At 42.2% G+C, this 13,949-nt stretch overlaps 1 pseudogene; it reads right to left on the bottom strand.

Annotated features, from left to right (window-relative positions):
* Positions 1-4,272: 4,272 nt before the first annotated feature.
* Positions 4,273-13,949, bottom strand: part of LOC102213318 (cell division control protein 42 homolog) — a 41,087-nt pseudogene continuing 31,410 nt past the window's right edge.

Raw genomic sequence — 13,949 nt, 5'->3', positions numbered from 1 at the left:
TAATATAAAAATACACACATTACAACACCGAGAGTATAGCTGTCATCTGAAACCTCTTCAGTTCTTCTTTTATTTCTATTTTGTCAGATGAAGGGACTTTTAATAGCTCGTTTGAACCGACTATAACAGCGACTATTTAATTAGCTGTGGTTCGCACCGCGCTTGAGAACGATCTGTTTTACCGCCTCATTATCAATAAGACCCTTTGAAATGTGCTAATTTCAACCTTGTTCGTTACTCTCTAAGCAGTTCAAAGAGTGATGTATGGTTGACACAAAAGCCAAAAGCACACCTGGACTTTGCACTGGACACACCATTGGGAACCAACGCAGCAGTGACATATAAACAATAAGAAATGGTCAGTGGGAGAAACAAACACACAGCGTCCCTCTATTTCACAATCTGATCCACGCTGCGCTCCTGACATCCAGATTCAAAATGTTTAGATTTATGTTTTATGTTTTAAGTCTTCTGATTGGCTGCCCCTCGGAAATCCAAGATTTCCCTCTTTATAACTTCATCTAAACATAAAATTGAGTGTTCAGATCAGCTTCAAGCCCAAGTTTTTGGCCTTGTGCATACACTGACCTCACTATTAGAAACTTTAGTCATGTTGTAACAATGCACACATAACTCACCTCTCTTAGCTATATTTTGCATGGTGTAAATGAACCTGACAAACCACAAACAGTGCTGGTTTCCTTCAACAGAAGTGTCCACTGTGTGCAAGTTCATCACGAGTCTTGTGGTTTTTTCTTTACATTCAGCAGTAAACGGATATTATGTTTTTCCTCCTCCTCTTTTATGTATCTATGTTTAAACAAACCATGTGTGTGTGTGTGTGTGTGTGTGTGTGTGTTTGTGTGCGCGTGTGTGCGTGTGTGCATGGCTGCACATGTGCGTCCACAGAGAGAAGAAGAAGAAAAAAACAAAAAAACAGGCAGAGGTCAGGTTTCTATCCCATGATGCAACTCTCTCTCTCACTCTCTCTCTCTCTCTCTCTCTCTCCCCTCCTTGTTCTCCATGCTGGTTGCCCATAGCAACACACTTATAATGAGGTCAGATGGACATCCAATAATATTCACCAGCCACACTACCAAGCAGTAGCGGCAGTGAGAGAGGCACTTTGGGACAGACAGCAGTCAAAGTGTCAGAGGCAAGATGGCCGCCACACAAATGTAATAAATCATCAAGTTCCTCAAAGTAAAAGTGAAACTGATCTGGAAACAGTTTGATGTGGGTTTTCATGTTGATCGGGACTTAAATTCTCTGAAAATGGAAAAAGAAAGTTTGGATGAGAAGTTGCTGTGTTTACAAAATATGAACAAAAACTTCAGAATACCTGAAGAAGAAAGGCAGCGCTCGCTGTAAAAGGCAACTAAAGTCAAAAGTCCTTAGAACTGAAGAAGCTTCTCGGATGAGAGGTGAAATGTCTTCAAGCAACTTAAAGAAGTCCAGACGCTTTTCTTTGCAAGCTCCTTTGACTACGATGACCTGGATGACTGAGAACCTTCACAGACATGATGTGAAAATTATTCATTTAAAAAATATTTGATTTTATTTTACCTACAACGATACTGAGCTGCAGTTATTCCACTCACAAAAACTTGTTTTTAGTTATCAAAGTTAAAAAGATTAATCAAACGATCAACTGTCAGTAAATTTAAAGTCTACTAATTTTTTCAGCTCTGTTTGTATTAGAGTAGCTTTGCATGGCCTACAAAAATAATCCTTATTTATCTTCTCAGTTCATCTATTTTGTTGTATGAAACAAGCTGTTGCAGAAGCTAAATCTCTTATGAATGGTTGCTATTTACAAACAGAGGGTTCTATCTAATGTTCGAGTCCGATACTGGTCACAGTTTGCTGATCTATTCAGTTCAGTTCTGGTTTATTTTGTGATATCTGCACAATTGCAAAGTACTTTTCTAGTCTTACTGACCAAACAAGGTGCTCTACATCACAAGCTGCATTTAACCACACATTTCTGGTTCCTGGGCTTTCTGTGTGGAGTTTGCATGTTCTCCCCATGCTTGTGTGGGTATTTTGGCTTCCTCCCACAGTCCAAGGACATGCACGGGTTAGGTTAGTTGCTCATTCTAAGGTGGCCATGAATGTGATGTAGATAAAGTGCTGGAAGTGTACAGAATAACACGCGGCATGAATGTGTGGTTAAAATGTGACTAAATGTGACTATATAAATGCAAATACATCTGCTTTGGAGAATATCCAGGCAGATACAAGGAAAACATGCAAACGCTGCACAGAAACCACTGCAATGCTGTGCTATCCCAGAGAAGATCAAAGTCATGTATCGCCATTACACATGAAAAATTCATACTGGCGGATTCTGTCATGAATCGCTGTGTGCAGGCAAGAGATGCAGGACTCGCAACACGGGAATCAACTCAAAAAGGCAGTTTATTGTAGACTTATTGTAGATTAAAGTGATGCACTCACATTGCAGTGTAAAAATTCTAAACAACATAATTTAAAAAAAAAACACCAAATAATAACTTTGTCTTCTGTAAAGCACTTTGGTGCACAGGTGAGTGCACAACGGGGAAAATGAGGTGTAGGGCCATGCACTAGAGGGGATAAAAAATCTCCAGCATTAGAAGTCTGCAAAGGTGGTCCCCTTCACCTGCATGCTGGCAGCCACTCATATTCATCAGGTGATACGCTGAGATCGCTCTGCCTCTCTGTAATCTTACTGCATGTTTGCAAATGTATTAACTTTGTCCTTATTAACTACAGACAAAGAAAGATACCAAACTTAGTTTCCACACATTGTTGCAGCTTCCACATGAAGTCTCATCGTTGTAATACTTTCCTGTAAATGACAGTTTTTTCACCAGTCTCTGTCCCTTACATTTATTTACAACCGCAATACAGCTCCCTCTCGCCAAAGGACTGATATGAGCCAGAGCAAAGTTCGCTGAGTCAAAGCAGTGCAGACTCACTGTTGTCACTCCTCTTGACATATTGCTACATCTTATTGATGTTGGTTTGCAGGCCATCTCTGACCCTCAGGCCGTATTTAGTCCCTGTATCATATAAAGTCATTAATATCATGTACATTATTCTGCATGATAAGTACTTTTGCTCCAGATACTTTAAATGGATTTAAATGAGCATTAATGCATCTTTACCTCCTTGCAAACTACCTGGTGTGGAATGACCTTTAATTTATTATCATCTGCACAACAAGGACACATTTCTGCATATAAGCCTGAAAACCAACATTTTATACACTGATTTTCTACTTTTTCTATTTCCTCACCTCTGGGAAGTCTCACTTGAAAGTTTTTCGGTGGATAAAAATCTGCATGTTTATGTGGATGGGATTGTGTTCAGGTTATTTTTATCCAGAGGTGTAACTGCATATAACAGTGTATTAAATGAGATCTGATAAATGGCCTTTAAGCTCATTTGAGTGGTTTATGTCTCGAACATGATGAGGGTAGAGCTCCACATAAGACAACTGTAAACATGTTGCTCCTGCAGTTTGTATCAGTGATCACTGTGGTTAGAAACTGTTGCGAAAGGATGATGACTCAAGTTTTTAGATGAGCTGAGAGGACTCAAACACAAAGACCTCAAAGGCTCAGACAAAAGACACAAAGACGCACGGAGAAAAGGCTGATGGGAGAAGGCATTGAAGAAGAGGATGGGAGTAGGCGAGAGAGATCGGGCTGTGCTGTGAATGGAGGGCTAATTCATTTTTTCTTTTCCGTCTGGTTCACGCCTGGCTGCTGCCGTTAGTCAGACAAAGGAGCGAGCAGGTCTCAGCCTCCATGCCATGTTGGTCTGAAGGATCCATTTTAGTCTGCCAATCAAAATGAACCCAGGTCATTTACATACCAGATCCACCAGGGCCCACTGAAAACCTGTGGAGCAGCTCCCCCTAGAGTTCTGTGAGTGGACACTGCATCTGCTCTGCAGACGTAAACCACGTGTCCACTCTCATGTAGGGAGCATTTGATCTGCAGGTTGAATTAAACACATTTCAAATGTTTACTTATAATCAGTAAATGAATTCAGACATTATTAGAGAGGAACTTTAAAAAAATAACCTTGCCTGACTCTTATTTAGGGAGGAAAAAGTTCAAGAACCCTGATTTAACAGCTCCCAGAGACACAGCAGGGATGTGTGCTCTCTCATGTATCGAGTACTAAATGTGTCAAATGTATTAAGCACTTTTAAATGTTTAGCTCTAACCAGGAAATGAATTCAGATAATTTAAGAGAAGCTTTACAATGTACAGTTTAAAGGATTCAAGGATTCTTTATTGTCATTCACCACAAAGAAAACACGACAGTGCAGTTACTCAGTTCTCTGACTAACAATCAAAAATAGTAAACAGCCAACTAAAAATATAATCATTTATATATGAAATAAACAAGTAAATAAATATATTACCTATTAAATCATTTTAGAGATGTGGAGGTTTAGCACAGTTTAACATTGTCACAGTATCCAGAAAAGCAGCAATTCTTCGGCCTCACCAGGATGCTGTGCAGCCTCCATCCCAAATGGAGGAGGGAAAACGGTCCATAGCAGGCAAAAGATTACTGCTGTAAAACTGTTTAATTCTCTTCCTAACTTAACCCCCCACACATCTATTTTAAAATGTAAAACATTTTAAATTTAAAATTAATTAATAAATTATGATGTCGATTCACAGACTCCAGCCTATGCCATTATGGCTGAACACTCATATGGGCTAATGATTCCGGGTCCACCTCCCCTTCTTCCTCCTAAACCCTCTTTTCCTCTTCTACTTCTACTTCTCCTTTTCTGTTTATAGCAGAACACAGAAGTAAGTGGATTTTTTATCTGTAGGATTTCGAGTTGCCAGGATGGCCTCTTCAAACACCTCCCTCACTCCTTCCTGAAAACGAGACAGAAAGAGACACTCAAATTTAACAAGAGGAAAAAAAGATTTCTACTTCAGAGAGAGGTGGAGGAGTTATCAGATCAAAATAAAGATCTATTTCCTAGCAGAGTATCAAGATAAACAGGAAATATTGTGAATATAAACTGCTTATTTTGATACTCTACAAGGAAAAATCTAAGATGTGAGAAATCATGATGGTCTCTGTAGTCCTGCTGACGTGCCTCTGAAACATTGCATGGAAGTTGAGTACAGCGCCTCTGTGCTGGCGCACTGGGGAGGTGGCTCCCCTGTTTGCCACAGACTGTTCCTTCCTTGAAAGGCACTGGTCAAACCTCAGATTCAGGAAGAGAAAGGCAGTTTTTATCCTGGTCCTTGAACACACTGCATCAAGTATTTATCCTCTGAACATATTCAAAGGTGCGTGGCAGTTTAAATTGTAAGGTAGAGACCTGACAATAATACAAAGAAAACCCCAACAGTCATATGAGCCCCTATGAGCAAGCACTTTGATGACAGAAGGAAAAACTTAACAGGAAGAAACCTTCAGCAGAACCAGGGTCAGGGAGGGGCGGGGCCATCTGCCGTGGCCAATTGGGGTGAGAGAAGGAAGACAGGACAAAAGACATGCTGTGAAAGAGAACCAGAGATTAATAATAACTAATGATTCAACAATCCAGAGAGGCATAGTGAGTGAAGAAGAAACACTAAATGCATCATGGGAATCCCCCAGCACCCTCGACCTATTGTAGTATAACTAAGGGGGGATTCAAGGTCACCTGTTCCAGCCCTAACTATATGCTTTAATAAAAGGAAAGTTTGAAGCCTAATCTTGAAAGTAGAGATAGTGTCTGTCTCCTGAATCCAAACTGGAAGCTGGTTCCACAGAAGATGGGCCTGAAAACTGAAGGCTCTGCCTCCCATTCTACTTTTAAATACTCTAGGAACAACAAGTAGGCCTGCAGAGTGAGAGCGAAGTGCTCTAATAGGGTGATATGGTACTACAAGGTCATTGAGATAAGATGGGGCCTGATTATTTAAGACCTTGTATGTGAGGAGCAGGATTTTGAATTCAATTCTGGATTTAACAGGAAGCCAATGAAGGGAAGCCAAAACAGGAGAAATCTGCTCTCTTTCTAGTCCCTGCAGCAAGAGTACTGAAGCCGTCTCAGGGAGTTTTCAGGACATCCTGATAGTAACGAATTACTGTAGTCTAGCCTAGAAGTAATACATGCATGAACTAGTTTTTAGTGTCACTCTGAGAAAGGTTCTGTTCATAATTGTTATTAATTTTTAGGCACAGAGGGTTTCCTCTTTCCCTGCTGAGGAGGCTTTGGTTATTTTGGCTTCACTGCGTGATGAACTGCAGCTCGCAACTAAGGCCACTGTTCTCAGTTAGAAATGGGAGAGGAGCTGCTGCCTAAGAACAGGTGTGAGGCGAGAGTGGAGCAGGAGGTTGGCAGACTGATTTGTAGGGCAGTGGCTGCAGATACAAGCAGTGGAAATGAGCTTCCCCTGTAGGGTCTGGGCTCACCCACAGAGAGGGGATGCCGAAGCCTTCTGGGTGAGGTGCTGCAGGTATTAGAGTCATAGAGGCAGGTATTTTACTCAAATATGTTGAGCCATGCTTAAAAATTTTGTTATGATCTTTAATTTTTGTGATTTGTATTTTTTTTAATCTTAATTATTTAGTTTATGTTGCAATTTTAAACAGTATCGTCGGTAAATTCACCATGCTTTGCTGATCTATTCTGTTTTAAGTTGGTAGATGTCGTAAAACGGGTGCATGTTGAGTCTCCATGTGGTGATTGTTTTTTTGTTTTGTTTTGTTTTGTTGCCTGTCCCATTTTGTTCTTTAGCCGTCAGGATTGTTGTCTGAAGACCAACAAGGAGACCCAATGGATTTACTTTGCCAAATGGATCATCACGGCCTTGCCGTATTGGTCCTTTTGATCAACCTTTGTTGTTATTATTTATTTTATTTTATTTTCAGTTGTTACAGACAGGAGAGACATGAGTGAGGGATAGGAAAGGGAGAAAGAAAGATGAAGGAAAAGAAAAACAGAAGGGGAGAGGGACAGTGAGAAAGGGGGGGAGAAAAAAAAATCTCCTGGATCAGCTGTTGAGAGAGAGAATAGAAAACAAGCAACAAAAAAAAAAAAAAAAAAAACCAGAGCAACATACTAAACACAACACCATCACTTTAATCTAGCTAAGTGTAAACAGCAGTAAATACTAAATATTGAATGTTGTTGTGCAGCAAGCAGGACCGACAGCGCACAATGTGCTTGGAAATAGCAGCCAATAGAGGTGTAGTTTATGTCTATGAACAGTGAACACCCGTGTGCACACCTGTGTGGATCAGCACGCTTGTATTCAAAAGGTTTCTCCATGTAATGGTCTGCTAGAGGATGTAGAGAGCCATAGCCCCGTCCCCCAGGGCATGAAGCAGGCATGGAGGAGATCCAGGCCCCAGACATCCAGAGGCCCCAGAGTGCGAGAGCCCAAGGAGGACCACCGGAGGGGCATCCGTGCCACCCTCCTGGGAAGAGCTGAGGAGAGCCCAGATGAGGGGTCACCCAGTAGCCACGGAGCAGAAGCCAGAGGGGGCTGCAGTGGCAGCCAGCTGTGCCAGAGTGAGCCGAGCCGCAGGCCCAGAGGCCACTCCCCAAACAAACTCTATACCCCGGGTCCAGGTACCCTCGCCCCTAGAGGTGGAAACGGCACCTAGACCAGTTACCCTTTCCCCCGGGGTGGAGGCAAGCAGACCGCTCCAGGCTCCGCAGCAGCAGGGAGGCCCCTCATCCTAGATCCCAATTGGACGGCCAACACCTCCTCCCAGCCCCCCCGCCCCGATGGCCAGCAGAGAACAGGGGTGTGTGAAGACCCCACACCTCCCTCCTCTCGCTCATGTGTAGTGTTGCTGCGTGTTGTTCTAAGGTGCATTTAAAACACGGGAGAGCATGGTGCTGCTGCCAGAGAGCAGCAGGTGTTAGCACGGCCCCTCCTGAGAGCCCTCAATGTCTACATGGATTTAAAACTGAGAGGTGGGCACCGGCGCCAGAGGTGGGGTTGAATACACAGACCGTCCACAAGACGCTGTTAACGTGCCCACCCTCAAGGCCCTATATGTATGTGTTATGAGAGTGTGAGTAATGTGGATGTCTAAGTTGTGGAATAAAATTGAGGCACAAGTGGCCAAAGGGAGGGGGGGGGCACTAACCAGGTTATGACCACAACCCCTGGGTTAAGCCCTCCAGGGATAACGTCCCTAGGGATTCTCCAGACCCCCTAAGCCCGTCCCTACCTCCACATCAACCACAATGGCGAAGGCGGGACCAAACCACGACCCCCCGTGGTGGTGATTGTTTTAGATATATCAGGAGTATGTAACCAGGACCCCGACCTGAGATGTTTTGTAGTTATTTTTTACTTCCACTAGGTTTTGACAAATGGCTTTTGATGCCTTTTTATTAAGTGTAAAGATTTCCTGTGACTCTGTGAGTAATGATGATGTTCATATTTCTTTTATTCTTATTGCCCAAAACGTATCGATACCAAGGCTTCTTTCTCAACAGAGAATCCCACCAGCAGACTTATTTTTCTCTCTCTGTACCTGAGTCTGAGCCGAACACTCCATGTATTTAACGGCCTTCAGCTCAAGAGCCAGTTCCTCGCCACTCGTAAAGGTCAGGGCTTGTTCCAGGGTGTTCTCGTTATCTCTCAGATCCACCTGAGTCCCAACCAGCAGGAATGGCGTCTTTGGAGAGACGCGTAAAAATCTCTGGCACCCACTGTAAAAAGACAAGCTAAAGGTTTGATGCGGTTTCACTGCAACACTAACGATCTCTGCTCTGTGTGTGTTTGTCCTTAGAGTTTGGCTCATTATATTTCTAGTTATGGAAGTAATTAAAGTGAAGGACATGAGCATCAAATTAGAAATAAAACACACAAACCATCTAAACGAACCTTGTCTGTGACGTTCTCAAAGGTTGAGGGCGATACGACAGAGAAACAGACAAGGAAGACGTCGGCGTCAGTGTACATGTTAAGTCGTATGTTTTCGTAGTTCTCCTGACCTGCAGAGGCAGACACACACGAAAAAGATCCGCAACAAACAGAGCAACCAAAGCAAGGCAAATATAAGCAGTTATCTCTGGGCCTGAAAAATGTGAATGCAGTTCCTTTAATATCCACTTGGGGCTAAAACTTTACAGCAGAAATAATTACATTCTCAACCTGATATAAAACACAGTTTTGTCATCTATGGACTGATTTATTCCCTCATAGAAACTGTATGGTGGGTAATGTTTTTCTAAATCACCCATCAAGATACTGGTGAGGCTTAAAGTCAGTGGCATGGCTGCTTTGATTGACAGCTGTTGCCAGATAACTGTTCGTGTTTCATAAGTGCCGCAGCCCAAAAATAAAGATTTCATAAGGAACTTCATAAGGACAGTGTAGCAAGATTTCAAATTGCTATAGGATCCTATCCATCACCAGCAGCTCCGAACATTACAGGAAATACTGCTACTACTATAAATATGCTACAGCTGTTGCTATTAGTATCTGTTTTGTTTCAGTTTATGTGTATTTTTTACCTGAAGAGTCACACAGTTGCAGATTGTACTCCTCGTCATTGATCTTCACTGTCTTCACACAGGTAGCAAACGACTGGGGGGACAGAAGGCAAGGAGTGAGGAAACAAAGAAAAAGACAGTAAACCTGTGAAAAACCTTGATTGCAGATGTACTCCAAACAAAACTGGAAGCAGACTTCTGGACTAGTTAAACCTCTGAACGAGTGTCGTCTCAGTTAGTCTGTGGAGCTGAACCAAAGCCACGTAGTTCCAGTGTTAAACAAAGATTACACTGCTGAAACAAAACATGTTTGTGGATGCTGACAGAATAAACTTGTTTAAGTGCCATAAATACACGAAAAGTTTCCCACTCTTATTAAACCTTAAAGGTGCTCATACGTTCCACACACTCACATAAATGCGTCAACGAGTTGGAGGTTCATCATCTTGACAAAGGACACCCATGAACTAGAGCAGCCAGAGATTGAATCCCTGACCTTTCGTTTTCACAGAACTATAAATAGATCTTGAGCAGTGTTGGATCAGATACTCAGTGGTCTGCAACCTGCCAGGTCTTTAGCACAAAGTCACTATAACAACAGAGCATATTGTGTGAGGACATAGCTGTCGAGAGGGAGCAGCAGGGTTCTCCCTCTGTATAACAAGCTTGGCAGCACTCTGGCTCGTACTGATCCCCAGCAGATCCTCTAAATTCAAAGCTATAGCTGTTACGTTATACCTGCTCTTCTGTTCAAGTCTTAAGTCTTAAATCAGTCTCAAAGAGGATGGTTAGTGAGGGGTGAGTGTGCATGTATATATTTATATTATACAGGACCTCATATGGGTATTCTGCAATTGATACATCAATACGTTTATATATCAACTGTTACGTAGACCATATGTAGTGAAAACTGTAAATGTTAATACACAGAACTTTAGACATATCCGCACATTATTAACAGACAGCAGCGATTACATTCCTGCGCTCTATGATACCGGCTCATATTGAATACTGTATTACAAGTTGGTCCTATACGAGCTTTGCTGCTATCGGGCCAATCGAAGTGTGCTACAAAGATCACTGAAAATATTAGATAAGAAACCTTTTTCATATCACCATTGTCAAATTTTAGATAAGTTTCAAAATTTTACTAATTTCAAATTATTTAAATCTGCCTGTCTAATATACAAAGTTCTTGTCATTGTTTGTTCTAGTATAATGTGACCACTGTTTTTGTCCTTGTCACATGACCTGTAAATATTGTCTCTGTATGTTATTATTAACTTGTGTTTAACACCAACCTGCCAGAGAGTCTGCAGATGGAAATTAGCCCAAGGCTATTTGTTAAAATATTCATTAATATGTATTGCCCCTCTTTCTAAATAAATAAATAAATGAATGTATTATCACGGCAGGGCTGCTGTACAACAAATGCGGAGTAGATGTCAGTACTTCCAAATAAGCCGTTGAATGGAGTGACGGGGTGCCCAAACCCAGTCCTCGAGAGCTATTGTCCTGCACCTTTTAGATCCATCCCTACTCCAACACAGATGAAACAAACGGTTGGATTACCTCTTCAGCATGCCATCAAGTTTGGCAAAGGCCTGATAACAAGCCATTCATCTGATTCAGGTGTGTCAGAACAAAGATGCATCTAAAAGCTGCAGGACGGTAGCTCTCGAGGACTGGGGTTGGACAGCCCTGCTCTAGGAGAAAGATTTGACAAATTCACAGGGCTTCATCACATCATCACTACACTTTATACTGCAAGAGGCCCTGCAACACTACAGAGAAAGCTGAACCCACTACCAACCCCCCCCCCCAAAAAAAAAACAAAACAAAACAAAACAAAACAAAATCTGATGACCTATGAGCAAGAGCTTTGGAGACACTGGGAAGGAAATACTCTGTTTAAATAGGTAGAAACCTCAGGCGGAACCAGGCTCAGTGGGATGCAGAGATTAATAATAACTATCGATTACCCTCTTAAGCACCCATGTCCCCAGATACGGGGCAAAGGGGAGGAGATCACATTTACGGTTATGTGTGGGTGCTTAAGAGGTTAAATGCAGAGTGGTGCAAAAACACATAGTGGGTGAAAAGCTGACTAAAGGAGAACTCGGTGCATGATGAGATCTATCACAGATCTACTGAAGGAGGTTTCAAGGTCACTGGCTCCAGCCCATTTGCAAAAAAGAAAAGGAAACCTTCTGCCTGTGCTCAAAACTTCTGTCTGCGTAGGGCAACCCATCAGAAGGCGATGGCATAAAAATATGATAGCAATAGACATGAAGTCAAATCATATATTGGTCACATGCCAACATCGTGGTCACGCACAGACTAAATGTTGTGACTGCTGCTTCCTTTAGATTGACATCCTTGGCTGAAAGGCTCTCTTTAGTGGTTTTGGTGGGAACTGAACTGAACATCGAGTGAGTTAGATTTTTTAGTGAGAGGTAAAAACGCACCACTGTAAACTAAAGAGATGTTTTGTGTTACCAAAACAAAAGCTTTGCAGTGAAATGAATTCCAGTGACCAATGCTTTGATCGTGATCATCTTGTTTTCAAGATAACGGCCAGCAGATCAAACGGGTTTGTCTGCAGCGACGATTTTCACTTATTATGGTTGCTAACACTAACAAAACAAGCACAGAAACCAGAGTACAGCACTGTGATTCTGGCTTTGACTTCCAAATGGTAGCACTTCTAGTTTTAGGGCATTTCAATTTGTCGTCCACATTTTTGGTTATCTTGCAGGCGCATCGAAAAGAACTGGAGGAAAACAGACGTATACCCTAGAGCATGTTTTTAAATGTATTTATATGTACTCATTCTCAACTGTATGCCATGTTTTAGTTATGGCGTGAAACAAGAGTCAGAAATACTCTGGAAAAACAATGTTACAGGTGACCTGTTTTCTTACTGCGGTGGTTATTTGTTAGATGAGTGACAGGAAACACCACCACAAGAGCCAGCACTGGCATGAAACAGCTCAACACAAAGCAAAGATTAAAGAAAGTATGCAGGGCACAGCTGGGAGATTAGAGAGGACACTCTGGTTATTCAACTTAAGGCCTGATGACTTAAAGGTTTAAGATACAACTACAGCACTGACAACGAGTTGTTAGATAGTTAATAACAACAGGAAAATATAGGCAGGAACAAGAAGGTTAATATTTATACAATCAATGAGACAATAAGCAATTAAGAGTGGCAGTGATGTAGTCACAGCCCATCACAATTCACAGGTTATTTCCCAGGAAACGAATGTGACCTTGACACTGAGCACAATTTAGGTGAAGAGCCGTAAGGTGAATACTGTGTTTGTTTTTGTCCAGGTACGGCTGTGTGGCAGGAAGAAAGAACTCAAAATCATTCTTAAGCCCCTTTTCCATTAGTACCTACTTGTGTTTTCAGGGTTTTTCCTGTAGGTCATAGTACCTGGTACCAGCTACTTTTTAAATACCTACTCCATGGGGTTTTGAGTGATCCAAGGCGACCCGAAAATGTGACGTCAGAAGACTTCATGTCACCAAAACCACCAACATTGTGGTTCTCGAGTCTGAAAAAAAGCCACAGACTGTGCGGCAGGTAGATCGTTGCCTCGACGTCCGCCTTTGTTGTGGCGTTCGTGTCACATACTAATCACATCGTGAGACTGTCGGCCGTGCTGCTTTAATAACCCCACGCGCATTAGGTGGTACCCCACTGTAATGGAAAACGAGTTGTGCCGTGTCGAGCCGATCCAAGTAGGTACTAATGGAAAAAGAGCTTTAATGCTGCTGTTTTAACAGAATACAAAAGGCCAACACAGAAGCAGGGCAGGAAAGGGGAAACTGCAAACTCTGAAACACAGAGCAGGGAGACACAGGACCATGAATGAGGACGTGACAAAGGACAGGGGGAGACAAAAAATACTTACAAGATAACGAGGGGAGAGGAAACAAGTAGGAACACAGCTGAGGGAAACTAACATCATGATTTGGGAGGAAGTCGTCATGGTCCTGCATCTTTGACCCAGTGTCTTGAGTTTTTGTGTGCTCATGATGTGATCTGTGTTCAAGCTCTGCTTCGTGCTTGTGAGTATTATATTATTTTCTAGTGCTTTTCAGTTTTGTTTTCTATGGTCTTCAGATGACAGCAGTTTCCTGTCTCTTCCAGTCTGTCCTAGTTTCTTCTCTGTGTTTTGTGTCTCATGTATGATGTCTGTCTTCTCTCCGTGTTGGTTTCCCTTCTGTCTTTGCGTTCTTCTGTTTCCGTGTTCGATAACATCTCGTTTTATTTTGATAGTCTTTCGTCTCATGTGCGTTATGTTCAGTTTTGCCCGAGTCGTCTCCACTCTGCCCTCATCTCCTCTTGTGTATTTAACCCCTCATTTTGTTTCTGTTCTTTGTTTTGCCCTCCATTGTCACGCATTTTCTAAGAAGCATTTTTTGCTTTAAAATATAAAAAATAAAAATCTTTTTGGCC

Source organism: Pundamilia nyererei, unplaced genomic scaffold (genome assembly GCF_000239375.1).
Source record: "Pundamilia nyererei isolate P.nyererei 1_Seehausen unplaced genomic scaffold, PunNye1.0 scaffold00155, whole genome shotgun sequence".
Taxonomy (NCBI): Eukaryota; Metazoa; Chordata; class Actinopteri; order Cichliformes; family Cichlidae; genus Pundamilia; species Pundamilia nyererei.
Note: the sequence above shows the minus strand (reverse complement) of the source record. Positions and strands in the feature narration are given on the sequence as shown.